At 42.7% G+C, this 17,279-nt stretch overlaps 1 long non-coding RNA gene across 1 annotated transcript; it reads left to right on the top strand.

Moving 5' to 3' along the window:
- Nucleotides 1-120: 120 nt before the first annotated feature.
- On the top strand, nucleotides 121-13,258 carry LOC133112129 (uncharacterized). Its single transcript, XR_009705041.1, has 2 exons — nucleotides 121-422; nucleotides 12,297-13,258. It is a non-coding gene; the product is annotated as an uncharacterized LOC133112129 (long non-coding RNA).
- Nucleotides 13,259-17,279: the final 4,021 nt, after the last annotated feature.

The raw sequence follows: 17,279 nt of genomic DNA, 5'->3' as shown, positions 1-17,279 counted from the left end.
TAATACTTGCGCATTTTTGTTTTTTAACAAGATTTGATGTTATTGTGTATCAGTGGTTGTGTATGTCGATTAAATGTCTGTCAATTTTCCATTTCCCTCCAATCAAAATCCAGTTCTCATTGGATGGCAGTTTGAAAATGACCCTGAAGGATCCGTTTCACTGTACAGGTCATATCGTGGAAGCTGGTCCTGCGCTGACTTCCGTTTCAGCTGGTCTTTCAGGTTTTTATAATTGCTGTTTGCCAGACATTCTTTCGTTTTGGTGTCGTAATATTGTAGTTGGAAAGAAATGGGGAACACGACACTTCTATACACTTCTAATACACTTTTTTTTTTCTTTTACATTACATGTCGTTTGGCCAAAGTGACTTACAGTTGATTAGACTAAGCAGGAGACAATCCTCCCCTGGAGCAATGCAGAGGTAAGGGCCTCGCGGATCTTATTGTGGCTACACCGGGGATCGAAGCATTGACCTTGCGGGTGCCAGTCATGTACCTTAACCACTACGCTACAGGCGTTGTCTTTGGCCTTCAGACCCTCACATACCAATAAGAAGAAGGTGGAGGGCACAGTGGTTGTCAGTCACATAATTCAAGTTGTCCAATGTAAGCTTTGTCTTAGTTTGCAGAATTCAAAAGGACATTAGTTCGTACACAATGCATTTACATTTTTGAACAAAGATGTGCAATTGTGCAGGCCAAATCCATGATCTAATTTCTTTTCTGTTTGTTCTCAGGACAGTGTACCTTAAAGCAGCTTGTATTAGACCTGAGCAAACAGCGGGAGGGAGATCAGCTCTCTGAGAGAAGGAAAAGGGCAATAGAGTCCAGTTCCAGCCAGGGCAGAAATGACTACTGTTCACACGGAAAAAAACTAAACATTTGTCAATCTCAGCAAGTATTTTACTACTTCTATTGACTTAATCTTACTTCTTTTACTTTTTTTGCGAAATAAGACATAAATATTACAAATAAGACAGTTTGACTCATTTTACAAATTTACCAATGGAATAATTTCACTTTTTTTTCCACATTTCACTTGTCAAGCAAACTGAAAACAAGCAAATATTTTCTTGATTTTTTATTATTTACTTATTAGAAGACTAAAAAAAGCTTGTTACGACAGACATTTTTTCCAGCGCACCCCAATCCTGCAACCCCACCCTCCCTAAAGTACAACCAGGCCAAACAAATGATATCCATAAAATAAAACGTATCTTTATACACAATGACATTGTGTTATGTACAGTACACAGAGAGCTTAGTAATATTCACATGACTCTTATGGTTGGGGAGTGGAGTCGGGGTGGGGGCCAGGGCTTTTGGATAAAACGTGTATTTGTTTTACCAATCAGTCATGCCAAATAATGGTACAAATTAAGAACTGGAAATTACAAAGTATTGTGTGTCCAAAAGTGAAAACAACTGGAATTCATTCAGTATAGGGCATGATTTGGTTGTATAATAGCTCTTGGTATTTCATGCAGTAAATGCAACAGGGGAGATGAATAAATCATTTATTTATAGGGCTGTTGAGAATACTCAGCCTGTCATCCCAACTCTCTGGTGCCAGCAAGAGTTTGAAAGCCTCCAGAACCCTTGCATCCTGCCTTTAGGGACCAATGGACTTGACCTTCTTGGATTGGCAGGTCCAGGAACTAGGTTAAACGACTGGTGAATGCGTCTGCTTCAAAAACACATTGCCGTTATCACAAGCACTCATTAAACGTTGCAGTAAATATATCACATCCATAACAATGGAGGGATCAATCGAGACATTCCTATGACTCATCCCTGTTCGTCTGACTGACACGCGCGGGAGTGGTGACGTACATTCGTTCGCTGTAAAAATTCCAAGGTTTCCCGGCACAGCGGAAGGTGCTGGAACACCGCTCTCTCGTGCTACAGAGGCCACGCCCTCCTCGGTTTCAGAGCTTGAGGAGTGATGTCAGCGACGCTCTCATTTTTACAAACTCTTGCAATGCATGTTGGGACACACTGCATGTACAGTGAAATATAGGGCAACCATGGAAAGTCAAATCCGCTACAGTAGACCATATGAAGCAAAAACCTTTAACTGAACAAAAATGTTTTCTAGCCATAAACGGCGGTGGACGAAGAACAGTGTTTGGGTCACAGGCAGTAAAACTATACCTATGTCTATGTAAAAAGTATCAGACACCATGTTCCAGGAAAACTGCTCCCCAGGCTGAAGACTCCAGCCAAGAACAGCCCTACTGCTGACCTGACACCAGTCTCTATCAGTGGGAGAGGGGTATACCAGGCGGACTAGCTAAGGGGGAAACGCACCACTCAGCCATGACCAGTGCTGAGAATGCAGGTGCCATCTGAAGCTGCCAGGAGACCGCAGAACCCGATCCCTGTTCAAACAGCAGCCAGCCAAGGCAAACAGTCCAGTACTATGGCAAACACACCTCCTTTCCTCCTTACCTTCTCCAACCAGAGAAAAAGTGCTGCTTATGTAACGCCCTATTAGAACTGAGACAACTGGATATGCAATAGAGTGGATGTTTCAACAGACCATTAGGTGATTCGAAAATAGAATGAATATTTTCCAGCGCTTTTAGTATCTGCACGTGTCTCTTCGTTACTTGCCATTGCCCGCCAGATAGATCTTAGGAACTACAAATGAAAATACTCAGCAAGCAATCAAAGGAAAAGACACTCCATGTGCAATACAGATACACTTTTTTAAATTATAGCTGCATAGTGAAAGAAGAACCGTTTAATGTCACCACCTTCAGTGAACAAAACGAGGATAGTTAATCAGTAACAGCATGCCATTTGAGTCCTCTTGGGAAGAGACGGGAGCGAATATCTCAAAGCCACCTAGGAACTCGTCCAATGAACTTATGGCCATATCGTTACGCAGCACAGCTTTTGAGCTTCAGTAAATCTCCATGGAAAATCTGCGTAACTTCCTGATTACCATTATTAATAACCACTCTTAGTATCTCAGGGCCTCATTAATTAAGACCTCTAGTACGTGCAAAACCTTTTCCTGCATGCTGAGCCAAGAGCATGACCAATGATTAGTCATAATTGGTCATAGGTTATTCATTTTGTGAGTGATAAAAGTTTTTTTTCACGTGCTAAAGTTTTTTTTCAAGTGCTAAAGGTCTTGGTAAACGTAGTAACCTTTTAACATGGATCTAAAAATAAAATATGTTACACCATATGCTTCTTCCCAAGGAATTCTTTGACATTCCGTGAATGAAAGCCTCCCTGCTTGCCTGAAGGAAAATGGTTGTTCTTGGCCTATCTGTGCTTCTACATCCTGATTAATGGCATCTTATCCACATTGTCTGGTATTGGTGATAAGTGGGAGTTATAGCACGCAGTCAGTTGAAACCGGGTAGACAGACCCTGCACTTGTGCTCTGAACTCTAAACTGAATTATGACACCTGTGGAATAATAATAATAATAATAATAATAATAATAATAATAATATACAAACTTATTAAATAAAATGATGTATGTATGCAATAGTAACGACAGTAGTTTATTTATAAAAAAAAAGGAACATGTGTTTCCCGCAAATATAACTCTTAACATTGGCTATCAGATATTCTGACTATGCTTTCAGACTGTATAGCAAGAGAGTGAAATGTCAGGCATTCTTCAAAATTATCCAATAAAGATGGAGTCCATATACAGAACTTTTAATAATAAAATCCCAAGAATCAGTTATGGGTGGGTTTTTATGATACCACTTGGCATTATATGGGCATGGTGAAATGTTTAGGTTTCAGAGATGCTGAATACTCGGCATGTCATGTTTAAAAATAGGCAGTTGAAAATGGTATGGGCCTAGTACTTTCATATGAAATCGACTGTTAACAAAACCACTCTGGTAGGTTTAAACACTTTGTAAGGTATACGCATGTTTGTATGTTGCCGTTTTTTGCTAAATCAACAGACTTTTTGGGTACACACAGCACCTCTTTTTCCTGAATCAGATTGTTTTCGGGATCTTATGAGCGAAAGGCTTCGAAAAAGACGCCCATAACAACCACTGCATGCCTTGCATAGCACCACCCTTCTGTAGGGCCCTGCCCTAGCTACATAAGACTGGCAGGTTCAGAGTCCTAACTGGAACGGGCATAGCGTCTGCACAATGACATCATGATGTACGTGTTCTGCTCCAGTTGATACTGTCCTCTTTATCAGTGGCTCTTGTGTACTGTACTTTGATCGCTTGTATTCCTTTGTGAACTCAAAGGAATTTACATATTTTAATATTTACTTTAGTGTTACACTGTTCCAGGAGCCATACAGATGTATACCAGTGCTGCCTCACTCTTGGACCGAATGTACTGTCAACAAACAGTGATTTATAAAGAGATTAAATAAACCAATAACCGTGGGCCGAGTGACATTCCTGCGAACCGCGATGCGCTGACGTCTGAGAACACATCTGCGGTACCGGTTGGAGGGAGCGGGGCGGGGGATCGCTCGTGCCAAGGGCCTTCTGGAATGCATAAAGCAGTAAAAGTTGATTTGATAAAACATCTGATTCACTGCTTATTCTCAGAAACGGTGTAATCCATCACTTGACGATATCAACCCTGTAGGTAACCGCATCAAAAACACGGCGGTTCGCCGATTCGTTGTTATCACACCGCCACACTACGACTCTCTTTCAGGGAGGAAATTGTACTGCGATAATTACGGTAATTTTGGGGGGGGGGGGGGGATTTGGTGAACACTCGGGGTAGCCATCATGGCCAAATCGATGGCATAATCAAAGTGCTATAACATGGTCGCTGGGAGGTCTGTGGGAGAACTGTCCTAACAATGGCCTTACTCTCCTGGGACAGTGAGTGTGGTCCTGTTTGGGTGCGCCCACATTGAAACTGGGGCCTCGTGCATGATCAAAAGGACCCCCCAAAAGCTTATTTAGATACCCGTTTGACATCATCTTTCCCCAGAAAACTGGAAGAGTGTGCACTCATGAATTTTCTGCTGCCCTTTTTTATAATGGGGATCTCCCATTGACTGAAATTCCTGTTCCATTCACATCACCATGATCTCAGGTCCCAGCCACAAGTAAACATGTAAATACTCCCAGGGCAATCTGAAGTCAACACAAGACACATTTTTAGGTCGCTGCTAAATGATAAATTCCTTTTGATAGCTTTCATGCAAGTTGCTCTAATTGCTGCAATAAAATTTCTGTTGTTGTATGTTTCTTCACCAGTTGGGCAAAATAGAAAAATAAAACAATGAAAACTTTTAAAAACATAAAAATAATGACGAATTCTTTCTGAAAGAGGCTTCTTGAGTGGTTCCAAGATACGTTCATTTTAAGCAAACCTCCTTGAAGAATTTGGCATACAACTTGTAACTGAAGAACATCTGGAAAACATGTCGTGTTTTTTTTATCGTCCGCCTTTTTAAAACCGAAGGCCCCTAATGGTTTTTATAATTTAGCATAAAGTTAGGGATATTGGTTTCTGTAATCTCTCATTCATGTGGGCCCGCTCATAAAACACAGTTTGAGGCTGTCAGCAGTGACTGAGTATCTGAACCTCACCAGCCAAGAACATTGAGTTTCATTAAACAGTTCAGATAAGGCAACACACACAGAGCTATCCTCTGGAAGTCTGGATCACGGAGAAAAATCTTCCTGTCCAAAACATGCTCTCATTGTTTTTATGTTTTCTGAAGGAAGCCGTTAACCTGCCAACTTCACTTTGGGTATATACTTAGGTAAAGATGATATTGAGGTGCTTGGGGCTTAGGGGGGAGGGTGTAAAAGCAATATACAAACTCAAAGGCAGTGTACAGATGTTTTTCTGGATGATGTCCTCATTGGGTGATCAGCCATAAAATCTGTAATCCTTGGCTTTGTGTCGCTGAGGGACTCCAGGGAATATGGATGACTATTACGATGTGTAAACAGCTACAGTTAATCCTGAGCCGAGTGCAGTCTGATTAGTCACATGAATATTACTCCCGTCACCTCTCTTTGGCCTGTTCCTCTCTGGCTAAGTCGTCAACGTCATTTGCTTGGGTAACAGAGAGCTAGCTGTTGCACACTATGCTACGATCCCCCTACACGGTTCAAAAAAAACAACAACGCAAAAACTAAACAAAACATCGTCTTTCTGGGCCAAGAAAAAGAAAAAAAAAATCCTCCCCCAGAAATGGGGCTGCAGACACACTCCTCAGTTTGCTTTCCCTTCGCGGACATTCAAACCTCTTCCCCCCCTCTCCCTGCCAACAATTTGAAATTTGTGCTAACGCAGCAAAGGCTATCGCAGACTAGAGATAAACGGACAAATTAGGGGAAGGGAGTAACCGAAGCCCTTGCTCTGCGAGAGTGCCTGTGACTGGGATCTCTCACACGCTGCTACACGAACGCTCGTATGCTGCAGATAAAACGGCCGGATGAGGAAAACCTGTCCGACAGGGAGCACTGCAGGAGAGACATCCCACATCCGTCTGACCGCTGCCTCCAGAACATGCCCTCCTTCCCGCTGATTCGTAATGCAGCGCTGCTTTGCACTGGCTGAACACAACTGTAACATGGGAACTGCTTCCCTTGTAAAAGCAGTGGGATGCTCTGCCGGGCAAATGTCTTTTGAACATCAAGACTTGTGTTTGAGTATTGCACTCCGCTATCTGTATTACAAGCCTATACAATAAAGAACTTAAATCTGGAGGGGAAAAATAATCACCCATTAACTTTTAGGACAAAACAAAACAAACATGCTTTTTCCTCACATATAAATGTATCGCCTGGGTGTCCTAAAAACCATTTCACATTAATCACAAACTTAGCCCTGCAATGGCAGTTCCAAAACCTTTCAATTTTAAGCACTGTGGTTTGTGAACAATCATTAATCAATTCACAGTCGTAACCTGGAAACAATTTATTTTGAACACTGCGTACCTGCCAGGAGAAGCACACTGACTGTGAATGAGCATGCAAAGATGTGTATCGCTCATAGGCGTGTTTCCTCTGATGGAAAACATAAAAATTAAGTACTGGAAGATTTGGCCTCCACTGTCTCTGCTCATTGAATTACAGGTCAGTCAGTTCCTACAGTATGAATTCCTATGAATAGAAACTTCATTTCTGTGTGAACTGGCTGTCAGATGCTTTCCTGTACCGCATGAGCCAAAGTTCTCAAACAAGCACTTCCAAAAAGAGAAAAGAAGCAGACAAATGGAAACTAATGTACAATGGTGACAGCAAGTGGGAGAATCCCGCGGGAGCCTCATTGTGCTTTTTCATTTGCCATGCACATTCAAACCAATCACCTTCTTATGGTATTACTACATCTGAAAGTAGCTGAGGAGGGTTTAAATAGCAATATCTGAAATACACCGGGAGCACGGCTAAAGTAATGGACCTTAACGCGGGCATCAGTTTGTTGCAGTTGCACCCCGAGGACCGGGGTTCAACTCCCGGTCCTGCCAAAGCTGAGTTTGGCCGGCTCGCATGGAGCGGCATAATTGGCTCGCCGCTCCGAGGGCGGGGGAGGCCTCAGCAAGGGTGAGATCGGCCGATAAAACAGCAGCACGGGCGCCTCGGAATCACGGTCGCGGGCGGGACGATGCGGCTTGGAGAAGAAATTGAGATACAGAAAGCATTATGTCATATCTCTAAACTACATCTACATCTCCTAATGCAAACATGATGCTCAGCCTCTTAAGTCCTGAAAGAGTGTACAATATGAGTACGAGGAACCAGTCCCCAAACCATGCACTGAACAAATCTCCACATGTATTGTAATGTATGAGGGCGAGTGACATCCCTGCTCAACCATCAGTATTAAATCCGCAGTAAGTTCGCTCAATAAAGTACACCAACATACAGTCAGATTTATTGGCACCCATGATAAATATGCACAAAATACTATAAACTAAAAAAGACCACTTTTGACTTAATTTTTCCAAAATGTGTAGTGTGCTTTATAAGTGATTCAATGGAATCAACCAAAGTCTTACATTTTTCAAATAAAATAAAATTTTCCCCAAAAAACAGGTTTCACAATTATTGGCACCACTAGTTTAATACTTTGTGCAAACACCCTTGGCAAAGATGAGAGCCATAAGTATGTTCCTATAATTTGGTTAGAGAACACATTTGGAGGGTTTTTTGACCATTTCTCCATGCAGAACGTTTCAGAATCCCACCATGTATGGGATTCTGATCATAAAAAAAACACTCAACAGTCAGCATCAGACCAGATTCAGAATTCAGATCATCATTTTTAAAGCTATAGATTTTGCTGCTGCCCAGTTAAAGACTCCTCAACACAAGTAATGGACACAAGCATTTGTTTCCAAAGCTTAGTGGCCTTTGTTAGGTATGTTTTTAGATCAGGCGAGTGAAGCTCATCCTCTTGAATCAACTGAATTGGTCGTCATTGAAAACGAACGTGGTCATACAGGCCTGTGTGAATCGATTGGAAATGGGTCAGGCAGTCACAGCTAACACCTATGTGGGTAGTTATTGATGTGGAAACGTGTCTAAAAGCTTTTCTGCTGGTGCCATCAGATATTTGCGGAGCTTACGTGTCAGGGCAGATGTGTAATCTCCCAGGCAACTCTTCACTCATTTTTCAGTGAGAAAATCAAATGACACCTGAGGTTTAAGAAAAAAATATCTTCCACTTAATTAACCAAAGCAAGCAGTGTTTGACCTGCTGCCTGACTGGCCAATGCTCTTAATGGGGACCTCTTACAGTCGTCAATGACATAGGATTTTATACTGTTTCAGTAATACCACGACTATTGATGAAGAAATTTTGAATTAAATGAATGATGCGAATGCAATAAATTAATTTTAAACTGGTGTCAAGATAAATTGTGCTATGTATAAAGTGTTTCACCTGTCTGCTTGATTGATACCTTTATAAGAAATGCCAATATTAATCAACATTGCAATTACTTGCACATCAGATCATATATTTCTTCAATACTTCCCAAGGTGAGAATGGTAGAAGTAACAAGTACTAAATTTGTGCTGGAAGTAAAACATTTTGTTTGAATGACTCAAACAAGCTGCATTGCTTCGTAACTGTTATAAAACAGACATACAGCATACAATACAGAATGCACAATTCAATGAGTTTTTAATTTGTTTTATATATATCTAGTACAATTATTTCAAAAATGTACAGAAACTGTGCGCATAACCACCAAGGTGGCCTGATTTACCAACAGCTGCAAGTCAGCACAGTGATTTTTCGAGCCACACTGAGGACACACTGAAGGCTCCTAGACTTCAGCACAGGCTGCTGGAGGCAGCGTCCAGCTGGACGTCATCTGACACTGTCCATGAAGAAATACTGAAGCAGGGGGTGACATCTCCCAGGTCAGGGCCTGCACTATCCTCTCCAGAAACCAATTAAACTGCCAAACAGCAAGGATTCGTGTGGCAAGAGGCTGGATCTATCAGGACCTGGGGAGCGATTTGTTAAGCGCTGAGCTGGAGCGGGCGGCGGGAGAGCAGGCATCCTTGGACTCTGGACTTGAGCGCACAGCAAGCTCTGTGCCCAGCGAAATGTGCTGATGGGCTGTCTGTCTGTTCAGCGCTCAACCTGCTGCCAACCCAACGGCAGAGGCCTGCCAGCCAATGAGGGAGCACCGCTTTCAGCCAATCACAAAGCTTGCGGGAGACAGCATAGTAACTGTGGTATCTTTGATCTTATTGGCTGAGGGGGAGACTTTGAAGTTGGGGGGGGGGGATATGCTAATTTGATATGGTTGCGCACAGTGATGTGGCTAGCTGCACGAGGTTAATGACAGCAGTCTTTCGCCAGCGACGCCAAGGTAAACACTTGAATATAAAGGAGGACCTGGACGTTTTATTCTTCTTCAAAAGATGTGGAGTCACGGATCCTTATCTTCACGGCTGTGGCAGCATTATTTTAATGAATGCGCAGTTTAAACACACAGAACCAATACGGGGGGAGGGGAGCTGAATGATAAGGTGCATTGGTCTATAACAGGCTATCAGAAAATGATTAAACTGAGCAAACAGCCTTTGGACAATCCTGCAACCAGAAGACGGGCACAGTGAGCACTGCTATTGTGCCCTTTTTAGCGTTAGCGTGAAATACAGCTGCGCAGATATGGAGCAGCGTCTTATTTAATGTCCCACAAACATGGCACAATGACCTTTCAATCGGTTTGGTGGGACTAAAGTGCTGTCTCATAATTATATTGACAAAGGCTATGATTTCATAATTCATACATTAAGATAAAGGCGATGTATGCCATTCAACCGAAATACACCTTCAGATTGCATCATCCTTGGAAGTACACTTAGTTCCACAGTTAAGAGGTGGTACGATATTCTTATTCTTGCTCGGAAAACTCACTCATTCCAGTTATGATACAGCCCTTGTAAAAACCTTATTCTGAAAAGTTAAACTGGGCTAAGACCTAAGATCGTGGAACCAGTCATGTCAGCATTTGGTTTCTTTCTCATCGCAAAAGAACCTAGCCACAATGGACTGGGAAGAACCCTGGTGTGATCAAAACAGAAGTACTACCTATGCACACTGTTCCTAATCACATGCTAACAACCAAGAGCTTTTTAATCCTATATATAAATATATATATATACATATATATTATAGATGTGTGTGTGTGTGTGTGTGTAAAAAACATTTAATAGACTGTTGATTGAAAAAAGACACATTCCACAAAATATTTTTTTATTACTTCATACAATAAGTACTAATGACTTCTCGCGTGTGTGAAGAAACAGGCCTGACCACCTGTCTAGAGAGGCATGTGACTGAGGTTTCAGCGATTATTCTCACGGCCTCACTGGAGGCACTCAGGAACTATCCAGAGACACAGAACACGGGCAGCCAATTATACCATCAAGGATAAGGTATAATAGTTATTATTATGATATAGTTGGTATTATGACACAGGGAGGTGTGAGTGGAGTGAAACATGGACGCAGCAAGGACATCTATGAAAAAATACTAGCGAAAAAGTGCATCAACATATTCTTCGCCAAAACACCCTAAAGAAAATGATAAACCTACATTTCAAGTCTAAAAACTTGAAAAGTGAAAACAGTACTTTACCAAATGTTTGGAGCATGACAGCATGCAAAGGATTAAAAAGAAATCAGCACATACAGCTTGACACAAACTTATCAAACTATTTTTAAAGCTACCAGCTGCCCTTTTTTGTGATTTTGTCATTGTCGGCTATACAATATATGGAAAATTCAATCACACAATGATGAATGCCAAGTCATTATCTCTTAGTTAATGGATTATATGAATAGGCAATCCAAATATATTCAGTGGCCATCATTTCCAATTAAATTTCTCGGGTAAACTACTGAGTTTAGCCCACAACCTGCCATGAGTTTTTCCATACACCTCAAATCTAAATCACTAAACTTGTCTCAACCAAAAGCTGGAATGCAGTCCTTCCAGTTAATAAAAGTAATAAAAAGTCTTCTCAGACAGCTCTTTTTCTCAGCAGTGTATTCCAGATGAAGATGAAACCCTGTTAAAATTTGCTTGTACATGTAGTCCGTATTACTTTGAGTTTTAATGACACGTTGACTCTATAGTCAATCCACATGCTTAGATATGTACATAAGATGATGTTCTGCACTGGCATGACTGCCTAAAAGAGGGTTTTTCATCTTTTACTCAGCCAGCAGGCAGTTTCTGACAACTTGGCTTTCCGGAATATTCTCCTTAAGGAATAACCCAATTCTGTGACTGAAAAAAGGATAAAAGAAATCCTGGAAAACATACACAAGAGGTGAAGTTAGCTAGATGTTGGACATGTCTACTCGTTCGACATTGGCACACTATTTTCACTATATACGAGCAGCAACAACACACACTTTGCCAGGCAAATTCATCCTAACATCAGCCAACCGGTTGTGCCGAATGCAACAAAGCATCTTTCATGACAGCATCTTGTGGGAGGTCAGGCACCTCCAGCTCACACATATGGCCTCACCATAGGAATATTACCGGCACCAGGATCACCAGCGACATTAACTGCAGAGACATACATTGTGCAACCTAGCGACCACAGCCATGTGCGTCTGTTTATGCATGTCATCTGTGACTCATTTGCATAACAATCACATCATCATGTAAAGTTGATTGATTTTTTGCTCCTGCTGTGTCACATAGTTGATAGAACACACAGCTCTAGCATAACATGGGAATTACCAGATTTAAGATCAAGTTTCCTTTAGCTTTAACTGTAGCCAAAATGTCAAACTAAATCGATTTTGCTGAATTGAACTCTGTTTTCCCCTTAGACGGCTGTACTCTTCAATTTGTGGAGAAGAAAGCAAGAGACAAAGTAGAAATGGAAGCAGAGGTGGTTTTGCCAACATCAGAAGTCATGCTGAAAAAGGATGCGATTACGATCTGGGCAAATGGGACAAATGATCACATGATGGTTCTGACTGAAACCTGGCTTCAGAAAACAGTACTCGATAACTTAATATGTAGGCTGTTGGTGGTTATAAAATGTATCGAACTGATCACATGAGTAGAGGAGGGGGTTCCAAATTAGTATTAAACCTAACTTAACAGCTTTGCCTATAACAAAGCAATATCAACGTTATCAGCTGCTATAGACCTCCATCAGCCTTAAGAGAAGCCTTTACTGTACACAGAATTAAACATTTCAGAATGTAGCCATTTATTTCTGTAATTTGTATGATAATTGGGGTTAATAAATGTTAAAAGCAGTTCTTATAGGACAACTCTCCATATAAAGCCATTCATGTTCTCAGACGCTGACCGCCAGATTTTCAGTTCTGAACACAGACATAAAAGAGTGCAGAAAATGCTGGCTTGCAAGGCTAGGCTAGCAAAGGCAAATCTAAAAATATTTCTTGTGTACTCTTGTGTAAAAAAAGAAAATGACAATCTTCTTAATTCACATTCGTTCTGGATCACTACGTTTTAACACACAGGCAAGTCCCTCCCTTGGGTTTATATACAGAGGGAAATCAAGATGCTGGTGGCTTCTCAACTTGTTTTGAGCCTCAGGTTTTTACAGGTGAAAACCATGGTTCTAGATGCAGTGCACTGTTTTAGTGGATTTAATAGCATTAATTTGAGAACATGAAATAAATCATGTGCCCACAGTTTTTTTTTTAATTCCCCGCTGTATATGTGCTTTCCCTTTCTGTCCTCTAAAAATGTATACGCCGACATTTCATTGGATCCATATTTTAAATAAAGGCCAATGTGACCATTTTGTACCACAGGAATGTACAACATCAATGCGCTTTACTGCAATGACAAATACAGCCAAATGCCCTTTTTCTCCGTGCGACATCCTTGTGCATGTGTGTTTCATAAACATTCGTTCCTGATGCAGATGAAGTGCGGGGCTTGTTTGGGACAGTGGTCTCTTGTTTGTCTAGCTTTTATACTCGAGGTCGATCGGTTTTCAGCTCCACACCACGTGCACTTGCTGAACCCACTCTACAATCGCGATGCACTGGACAAAATAATGGGCCTTAGGTCATGTTGTTCCTGGTGGGCCAGCTTTAACTACCACGGTTTAAAAAGGATAATATTGACTGGACATTCCCTGTTGAGGGGCCAGCAGGTTCATCAGCTCTCTTCACCTCTGCGTATCATTTCACCGCATGGTGAAGGCACGCAAAGTCTCTCCTGGTTCCCCAGTTGTGTTTGCTGATGCACAGTGAGGAGACCCTGGGGACCATGGTCCTCCTTCGCGTTCGGGAGCACTGATGTATGTGAAAGGTTGATTCTGCTACAGTATAATATTCTCTTAATGACTAGTCAGCCGTTCGAATACTGACTGAGTCAGATGTTAGGAGGACGCTTTGGAATCTACGTCTACTTCCATGTGGACAATTCAGAAAGAACTACCCTAATCATGTGTACACGTGCACAACCATAAATTATTCCCAATATATTTCACTTTTTACATTTCAGAAAACAAAGCTTTTTTTAAGGACTGCCATTTTGAATGTTGGCCAATCACCCATTCTGGCAGGAACATCACGGTGAGTATGTTTGCTCTCAAGATTTCATGACAAGCAATTACTGTTAAATCATGACTTTATCCCAGTGGGAAACAGCAAAGAATAAATGATCCAACCAAGAAAAACAGGCTCGGAAGCCTGAACACAACAGAATATATTGATTTGGCTTTTTGCAAACACGATTGAGCAAGAGTATGAAATTATTACCTTGAATGTTACAGGTTAAATCTAAGAAAAATTGGGTGACGCGTTTGCCTGCAATACACTGAATGTCTTTCTATCATAACCTTTTCCATACAAATATGGAAAATGTGTTATCTATAATTTCTGATCTCACTGTACATGTGCTTGTATCTCTCAGGGGTACAGAAGAATCAATCAACACACTGTTGTTTGGTAATCACATTGTACAGAGGAAAAACACTCCATGCTGCCATTATTCATGAACAGTACACAACGGCTGAGACACAATATTAGGCATCTATAACACAAAAAATAGCTTTGCCGGTATAACTGATGCGCCTATTCGCCTAGCCTAATTCAATAAACCCTGTGGCCTTCTCATCAACTGGAACTTATGAAATGCATACTTTGCTAAAAAGTCATTTCACTGACACAGAAACACACACACTCACACAAACACACACACAAGCAAGCAAAAACACGCATGCACACACACATATACAAAAGCATACATCTAGGCTATACTCTCTCTCTCACACACATGCACACACCCACACATTCTCTCTCGCATACATAAGCCAGTCACAGATCCACATACAATACATGTCGGAGAGATGTCACACACAGCACATACTTACACAACGCGTCCGAGGTAAAACATTAACGCTCTTTAAGTGGAACGACGTCACGCCGGAGACAGAGGTGTTAAAAATAGCTGACAATGATCAACAGGAAGGACGGATGGGCCTCTCAGATTCTGACTCCCTTCACTCAGACTTTGCACTCTGTACATCAGACCCAGGAGCCCAGCCCTGGGCCAAGCCGAGCGACACATCACGTCTGCCTCTCATCCCTCCCCCCCCCTGAAACCGTACAGCCTGTTCCTCAGGCCCAGGCCTGCTCGCACACTTTCCGCTGTTGACACTTTACAGTATTAGCTGCCCCATTAGATGCTGCAGGGCCAGAATGGTATAGGAGGCCATTAGGGCATAGTGACAGGCAGCACAGACTGTTCTGCTCACTATACGCTGTCAAGATGGGGGATGTCTAAAGAGTGATGCTGACTCTTTGACATTCCCCATATATCAGCTCACCATGCGGTACCAAACATCCCGAGTGCTGGCACGTTTCCCTTGGCAAGAGCCCAAATGAGCTCAATGTATGTATCATACAATAGTCTTGTTGACAAATTTGAATGGTGTGTTCGCATTTAGTAGGGTTTTTTTTTTTTTCGTCTCCAAAAGGGAATTAGGAACAAGGGAACAAGGGAATTTCCATTTCAAACTGGAAATGAGGCAAAAGTTTGGATTTAAGGAGGACAATTAAACTGAAGTGATAGACAGCTCAGGGACAATGTGCAAAGGTCAGACAGTCAGGCTAAGAACACAAAAAAAAAAGTTTATTTTTTTTGCAATTTCCCCATTCTATTTATCTGGAAAAAGTGGTATTTTTAGAGGCTTCGCTGTGCCACCTGCTCCCCCACACAGACCACAGCAGAGGATGCATATCTGGTACCAAGACTGTTTTACACCATACAGGCCACACGGAAACACACAGACTGAGGGTATCCACCACACTGTTGGGGGAAAGATAACCAAATAATTACCCAAGGAGAAATCACAATGCATTTCAACGGTCTTGTGATGTAACTCGCAGGTCACATCTGTCTGTTAAGGGAGATGTAACACGCAGGTCACATCCGTCTGTTAAGGGAGATGTAACGTACAGGTCACATCCGTCTGTTAAGGGAGATGTAACGTACAGGTCACATCCGTCTGTTAAGGGAGATGTAGCACGCAGGTCACATCCGTCTGTTAAGGGAGATGTAGCACGCAGGTCACATCCGTCTGTTAAGGGAGATGTAACACGCAGGTCGCCAGTGTGTTAAACCAAGCCACCCATGAGATGATGCTTCAGCTAATATTTATGGACAAGATATGGAGCGCAAAATTCAGTTATATATTAATAGGAATGATACAGCATTACTACACGAATAAGTGTCTTGGCAGGGTCTCTAGCAGGACCAGCAGCTGAGATTAGCGTCTCCCGTCTCTCACTCTCTCATTCTCTGTATCTCCCTCTCTGTCACTGTATCTCTCTCTCAGCCTCTCTCTCTCTGTATTTCTCTCTGTATCTCTTTCTCTCTCTCTCTCTGTATTTCTCTCTGAGTGTATCCCTCTCTCGGTATCTCTCTCCCTCTCTGTCACGTATCACTCTCTATCTCCCTCTCCCCATCCTGACCTATGCTTGCCCTGCGAGACGTGAGCATACGTTTTTTTTATTATTTTTTTTTATCACACGACCTCCTCACCCCATTCCTAATCCATAGCAGCCAGCCAATCTAAACGACCAAGAGGGGAGTTCAGGCGAAACCCAGAAGCGGCGACGGCCGCGCTAACAGCAGCGGGGTAAACAGAGACGACGCACATCGCCGTCCCGCGGAGGTATGTCTGAGTCCGGTGCCAGCCCACCCGGCAGGGTCACGCGCGCAGACGCTCACGGAACGGGAGTGTCAGACAGTCTGGCCAAACCTGCCCCCGCGCCGCCCGCCGGGGGAAGGCCGGCGGAACTAGCGGAGAGTTCGCGCGGCAGGCGGGCCAGCCAGCACGAGGCCGGACCACAGCCTGCACGCTTCACGATTGCTCAACGCGTCCGCACTGAGCGGCCCTGGCGCGCGACACGCACAGCCAGATCTGTTGCAACCGCCCTGGATTGGGCCACGGAGGATATTGAGTCTATCGGGCTCTTACGAACGCAACCGGTCCGGCGGGCCTTGCCAGCGCGCTGGACAGGGTTTCGGGGGCTGGAGCGCAGGCCGCCATATACAGTAAACTGTACATACAGCCCATACGCACGCATGCGGGAACACATACTGCGCACCGGACGATGGAGGCATCTCACTCACGCCCTTATTCATTACAATGCCTCAGAAAGCCAAACAAGGTAGCACACAGTAAACGTTCAAATATAATAGGAGTATATTCTCTATGGATAGCTAAAATTGTGTTGACAACTGATTGAATTGTTTCAGGCAATTTGATTTAATTTGTTTTAATCTGATAACGAGCCCTCGCCATGTGCGACTAA

Source organism: Conger conger, chromosome 15 (genome assembly GCF_963514075.1).
Source record: "Conger conger chromosome 15, fConCon1.1, whole genome shotgun sequence".
NCBI lineage: Eukaryota > Metazoa > Chordata > Actinopteri > Anguilliformes > Congridae > Conger > Conger conger.
The sequence above is the reverse complement of the archived record's forward strand: the minus strand, read 5'-3'. Positions and strand labels throughout refer to the sequence as shown.